General features: G+C 48.6%; 1 pseudogene; it reads right to left on the reverse strand.

Moving 5' to 3' along the window:
• Window positions 1-6,935: 6,935 nt before the first annotated feature.
• On the reverse strand, window positions 6,936-6,990 carry LOC147747029 (U7 small nuclear RNA; annotated as a pseudogene).
• Window positions 6,991-7,297: the final 307 nt, after the last annotated feature.

Consider the following 7,297-nt stretch of genomic DNA (forward strand, 5'->3'; position numbering starts at 1 on the left):
GTGATACTTGATGTTTGATATGCACCCAAATGTGGAGACGGGGGTTGGGCCTGCCAAATGTCTTACTGTGGGACCCTGTTTTTTCTCCGGGGGATGTAACTCTGACAACAAAGGGAAGACGGACTTTGAGACGAGGGGGGGTGGGCATAGCAGGAGCTGTTTTTTCAGGGGATGTTTTTTCTTATTTATTGACGTTCGTCATTAGCTTTGGTTTAACAATGTACTGTCATTTTTGATATATGCATAATCCTGATGAGCAAAAGAAAAGTTGCAGTATTGACGGATACTGGCTGAATGTTGACGCCAGCCTGTGTCCTCATATATTCTCAGATGATACGTCCAGAGCAACAATAAAAATTTCTTTGAAAAAAAACAAAACAATGCATTGCCTTTCCGACAAAGGATGCGTCACACATCTGTCTATCCTTGCGCCACGGTTCACCGCATTGTAAATGCGGCGCATCCATGGTGGCGCAAGGTTAGTTTTTCTGTTACGCAAAGTAGCTGTCGCATCTCTGCTAATACGCAGAGATGCGCCAGTTCTTGTAAGTCTGGCCCCTGGTCTTTACATGGAGTAATGAGCAGAAATGCTTTACATCACCTCGTTTTATGATGTTTCTATGTGTGCTTAATTATGCAGCACATATAAAAACAACAAAACGCCATGCATGATTGTTTATGAGCAGAAAGGTATCCCTTTCTACACATAAGCAATCATTCCCCCATAGCAGTCACCTTTGCACTATGTCCAAGGGTGCCTGCATTGGGGCTAGGCAGCTGTAATTTGTGGCAGGGTGTGCGGAAACACAGGGCTGCAGAGTATTGTTGTAAATACCTTGGTCGTGCATTTCCAAAAGTGGCGGAGCGTGGCATTAAACCAAGAATGCTAACGCCGCTCTCAATTTCTTTCCATGTAAATATACCGCTTAATGTTTTAGTGGAGGCGTGAGAGGCAAGGCAGGGGGAGAGGAGAATTTTGAGGGGAACTTTAGACAATGAGCTATAAAATGTGGCCAAGCTCTTCAAATTAACGGCCTCATTTATGAGGTTTTGGCGCTTAGGGCAGCGCCGCAAAAAATCTTAATGCGCTGCCCTGAGTCAAAAGAAAAGGACCAGCAGAATCAGTAATCTATGAGATACGTGCATTCCTGTCCTTTTCCCTGCGCTGCTGCACAATGGGCTGCCATGTGCTAACGCAAGCACCCTTGCACCATGGTGCAAGGGTGCCTGCATTGCAGGGATGACTGTTTTTGTGCAGGAAGAGACACCTTCCTGCACAAAAACAATTACGAGAGGCGTTTTTCCTCTATGTGTGCTGAAGAATGCAGTACACATAGAAAAAGGAAAAGCGAGAAGAAATTAAGGTATTTCTCCTCTTTGCGTCTCACTTACACCTCCCCTAGGAGGTGTAGCCTTTTGACGTATTCCCAGGTTTATTAATTCTGGTAAGTCAATACCATGGGTGATACGTGGGAACACCCACCATAATGCCCATGGCACGCCTTCTTATTGCAGGGTGAAGCAACACAGCAACTTTAGCTGCGTTGCCTCAGTCCATATCTACAAGGCCATGATAAAATCCACGTAGGGTGGCTTTAAATGACCTTGTAGATATGGCCCTGCAGTGTGAGCCGCCGGACCGTGACCGAAAGTGAATTTCCGGCAGCTAACAGGAGCTTGTAAATATGCCCCTGAGGGTCTTGACCCTCAGTAGACACAAACATTTCAATATATAATGAAACAAGTGTTGTAGAATGCACTTTTAATCCAATTTCTGACAGATGTTCTGCTGGACATGTCATTTATCTGCCCCTCCCTAGCAGAATTGTCTTCAAACACACACATACAACACAGGCGTCACCAGTCAGGTGACCCTGTCAATACAAGCATTGGTAATGCATCTGTTTGGACTGTGTGATGAATTTAATGCTGTTTTCTTCACTCATCGCTAGGGACAAAGAAAGGACCTCCCTGACAAGTAACACGGGAGTGGAGAGGATGTGGTGCAGTGGCCAGAGCTGCTGACTCGAGAGCTGGTGATCCCTGTTTGCGTCTCAGCAGCGCAACATCCTATGATTCTGGGCAAATCACTTTCTCCAGATGCTATATATATACTTTCTAAGACGAAAAAGCAGAAATGAGGGTGACTTTCTGAAAAAAGAGTGGCACCAAAGCAGATGTTAAAAGTATTTTGGCCACAGAAACTGATAAGAGAAGCAGACTAGGAACAAGCCTTTGTAAATGCAGGAAACATGATAAAACCAATAGATTGGAGGAAAAGTAAGTGGCAAGCACAGAAGCCAGGAAAGAGAGGCTAGGGATGAAAGGCCCTTTTTAAGGTTATAATATAAACAATAGATTTCACAAGCACAGCTTTGCAGGTGGAACCTAAAAAGTACCAGGTGCTCTAACTTGTGGTCAGTTAGGTAAGTACCCATGTCACTAGTGTCACTGTTTCTTCAACGAGTGGGCCCAGGGCCCACAACTTTACACTCTACAAGTCTGTTTTGTTTAACTTTAAGCTTGTTGTAATCACTTATTTATGCCTGGAGAGACATTTTCTCACAAAGCATTCTATTGAGCAGCAAATCTAGAATGGAAGTTACATGGACTTAAAAAATCCAGGCTTTCAAAATAAGGTAAAATTGTGCAAGATCGGCAAACAAGGAGGAGACTAGCTGTTTTCGTTTGTGTTTACAAAATCAACTGGCAACATCTCCCATTTATTAACATAGTTAGCAATATCTACAAAACAAATTTCAATGTATACCGCGCTTCTTAATGAAAGGAATATACAGCCTGATTCATGAAGTAAAATTGCGCCCGCAATCGCTGCGAAAATGCAAATGCGGGCGCAATTTCCGTAATCGGCATTCAACATCAAAATAGCGAATTCGCAAACACAGAATAGCGAATTCGCTATTATATTTGCAGAATCCCGGCAGGTGAGCATTAGCGAATCGGAAAATGCGAGAAACCACGGATTCTGCGAAAATAATAGCGAATTCGCTATATGATCGCAATCGGTATTCAAGAAAAATCGCTAATAGCGAAAAACCCAGAAATCGCTTTTTGCACCGCGCAAAATAGGGACAACTCAAAGCAGGTGGTAACCATAAAAGCCATGCAAAAAAAACTTTCAAAAAACCGTTGTCCAATCACCAACAGGTTCTGACCTGACCAATCACACATAAGGACCATCATCATCAGCAGCATTAGGCGTCCCACAATGCCAGGAATGTACATGGTGGTGAGGCGTCGAAGGCTACAGTGATTAGCATGGAGGAGACGCAGGATCCAGGACAGGATATTCCGCTAGCGGGTCACCTTGCTGGGCCAAACCAGAGAGCAGATATATGCTAAATACAGGCTGAATGGGGAAATGATAATGCAGCTAATACAGGACCTTGACCCCCTGATGCAGCACCCAACAAGCCGTACCAATGCGGTGCCTACACATGTGCAGGTATTGTGTAGCCTGCACCTCCTGGCCGCCGGGAGTTTCCAGGGGATAGTAGCGGCTGCTGGGGGGATATCCCAGCCTACCATGTCACGCTGCCTCCACACTTTTGTTGACGCCATGCTCACCCAGCTACACCGTCACATCAAATTCCCCGCCAGCCAACAGGAATTGGACATGACCAAGCTACAATTCTACAATGTAGCCCATTTTCCACATGTGCTCGGATGCATAGACTGTACCCACGTCGCCATCTGCCCACCAGCTGCCATGGAGTATATGTTCCGCAATAGAAAGTCCTACCACTCCCTCAACATCCAGATGGTCTGCAATGCTAAGACATACATCACTGACATTGTCGCACAGTACCCAGGGAGTACCCATGACTCCTTCATATTCCGGCACAGCGGCCTCCACACACGACTGGTCAGGGGAGAGTTTGGGGAAGGACACCTACTTGGTAAGTACACTTTGTTGAAAATGTCACATTGCTAAGATGTAACAGCGCAGCACAGGCAATCACCATCTGCTCCTCTCATTCAGGTGACAGTGGCTACGCCCTCCGTGAATACCTCCTGACCCCATACCTCAACCCTGCTACACCCCAGCAACGGCGCTACAATATTGCACACATACGGACAAGGAATTGCATAGAAAGGACATTTGGCCTGCTCAAGAGCAGGTTCCGCATACTGCACAAGACAGGTGGGGCCATGTATTACAGTCCTGCAATGTGCTGCCGCATTGTGGCTGTCTGCGCAATACTACATAACATTGCAACCAAGCGCCGGATACCGGTTGACATCTCTGGCAGTGAATCTGAGGGGGACAACCGGCCACCTGCACATGAGCGCCATGCACATGGGGAGAACCCAGCAGAAGGGCACAGACGTCGCAACCACATCACAGTGAACAGTTTCTAGTACAACCTCTTCCATCACCCCACAAATGAACAATGCATGCAAAATGTAATGATGACACAACGCTAATGTGTGTAGCAAAATAAATGTATTTGTTCAATTCACAAAAAATAAATAAGGTTCCAGTACAAATAACTCCCACTAACAGTATTACAGCATACTGCTGTGTATTAGAACATGGCAGGCTTAACGTCAGCCTGTGCCAATGAAAGTCTGAAGTTCTCAGGTGCGCCTACTGCGCGTTGCGCCCAAGCGCCTCTGAGGGGCATCCTCCTCCGGGCCTTCAGGACCTGGCGTGGGCCTGGTGCTGCGGCTGTGTGGTGGGATTTGTGAGGCTGAGTGGCTGCTGACGCTGCTCGCCCCCTCACTAGCATCATCACCCCCCACAGTGGATGGTATTGCTGGAGGGTGTAGTGCCATGACGGCCGTGGTGAGGTGCTCCAGGACCCTGGTCATGTCCTCACTGCACTGGACTAGTTGGTGCTGCTGTGTCAGGGAGCGCCGCCCCAACAGAGAAGTAGCATTTGCAGCTACATAATTTGCCCTGCTGTATGAGGCCAGCCGGCTCATAAGTTGACGGTGGCGGCGGCGTGCTGCACTGCGCTGTGTGGACATGGCAGCGGTGTTGGCCTCCATGGCTGCAGCCATGCGGGCCATTCCCTCACCCACACCTGCCATGGCTGCAGTCATGTTGTCTAAGCGCTCCCCCACACCTGCCATGGCCGCCCTCATGCCGTCCATGTGGCCTGCAACTGTGGCCACATTACGCCCTATCATATGGAGCTGCAGCTGAATAGCTCCTTGCTGTCGTGCCTGGCGCTGGTGTATCCGCAACATGCGTCTTTCAACGCTGAGACGCGCCAGTCCCTGTTCATTGGCCCAACTGCTTGCTGGAGTGGAGTGCTGGCGTGACCTGCCACGCCTGCCCTGCTGGCCTGAGTCTGTGGCTGGCTGCTGTGTGGCAACTGGCGCGGGCCCGGATGTTGTGGCGACAGCTGCTGGGGGTGTGACAGCTGGTGTTGCTGGTGCGTCAGATGCAGGGGGTGTGACAGCTGGTGTTGCTGGTGTGCCAGATGCAGGGGGCACAATGGTAGCTGCCCTGGCTGCGGCTCTAGGTGGTGCAGCGGTAGCAGGAGGCACAATGGTAGCTGGCCTGGCAGCGGCTGTGGGTGCTGCACCAGTCGCAGGGGGGACACTGCAGGTGGATCTGGCTGCTGGTGTTGATGCAGCGGCAGGGGCTGGTGCCTGGGTTGGTGGTGGCACCTCCTCCTCCTGGACCTCCTCATCAATTTGCAGCCTTTCACTATCGCTGCTTTCGCCACCTGTGGGGGTAAGTGGTGGATCATTAGTTGCATGTATCTGGCAGACGTGCAGTTGCTACATGCATGCTGGGTGACATTCCCTGAATGGCTGTGGCTTTGTGTGCTTTGGGACCTGTCTGGCTGCATTGTGGTACTACAACATTGTGGCCAGACTACATCTCCCACAATGCATCAGGACATTCCTTGAAGTGCAACTATGGCATGCCTATGGGACATTAGGGGAGCCTATTTGGTCATGGACATTCATAGGGGGCAGGGTCGCAGTCGCATGCCACTTACCTTGGGTGTCCTGGGTGGTGCGGGATGAGTCGAGTTGTGTGAATCCTATACAGGCCTCCTTCTCCAGGGTGTCCTCCACCTGGTCCTCCATGGCAGTATTGGGTGGGACAGTTGGTCCACCTCCTTCAGTGCCCGACGACTCTCCAAGGCGCGCCGCCACCTTCTCCTTGGCACGGCCTCGGAGGTCATACCAGCGTTTCTTTAACTCCTCTAGGGACCTGTCCGCCACTCCCACGGAGTTCACAGTGGAGGCAATCCCCTGCCATATCCTGCGTTTCTCTTGTTCAGGGACCCTCCTGGAATCTTTTCCAAACAGTTTCTCATGGTTTGCCACCACCCCCTCTATCAGGTGTTCTAGCTCCTGCTCGGAAAATTTTAGTTTCCTTTTGCACCCAGACGAGCTGCTGGTGCCAGGTACAGGTTCCTCAGACATTGTAGAAGAGTTGTGGTTCTGTAGTTCTCTCCTGTATTGCAGCAGCTCTCCAACTTGCTCCCTCTCAGTCAGCCTCACTGTGGAGAATGGGGGTGGGAACTGGCAGCTTCCTGGTTGTGATGTCATCACTGGGCTCGAAATGCGACTTCCCGTTTTCCCGATCTCACGAGTTTGCGATCTCGCAAATAGCGATATCGCAAATAGCAATATCGCTATTTGCGAGGTCGCAATCCCGGCGCGGGTAGCCGAAAATAGCGATTTTTCTGCGATTATCGGTAATCGCTAACGGAATTTGCGATCGCGTGCAAAACGCTTTTTTTTATCGCAATTCTTCATGAATTCGGATTTGCAAATTCTGAATAGCGATTCGCTTTTTTTCGCTATTACAGAATCGCAAATGCCGATTTTCATGAATATGGCGGATAATAACATTTAATTAATGCAATATGACTATTCAGCAATCCATTTCAGTTTAGATAAGAACAAAAGTTTTTATCCAGATCTTTCCTTAACAATGAATAGGTGGCTCCTCTTTAAGAGGAACCTTCTAGACAAATAGTAAAGAGCTAAATTCTTAACATGTAAAGTTGTAATTTGGCGCCGTAGGACTAAGTAACACCTACTTTTATTATGGTCATAATTTATATATTCACTTTGATTAAAATGGGAAGGAGTGAAAGATCTGAGAGTACTAACAGAAGTTAAATTTACCTCAGAAAACTAAAGAAAAGAAGTTGATGGCATTGCACAGAAAATATGCAAATATAAGTACTACGACCACGCCCTGCTTGAGATCGGTCATCAACAAACCAAACACCACTCTGGCGTACATGGTCCAAGGTGTAATGTATGCCGGGTGGGCGTTCCGTCGCAAGGAAGCCTC

The sequence above is a fragment of the Lissotriton vulgaris genome, chromosome 1_1 (assembly GCF_964263255.1).
Source record: "Lissotriton vulgaris chromosome 1_1, aLisVul1.2, whole genome shotgun sequence".
Taxonomy (NCBI): domain Eukaryota; kingdom Metazoa; phylum Chordata; class Amphibia; order Caudata; family Salamandridae; genus Lissotriton; species Lissotriton vulgaris.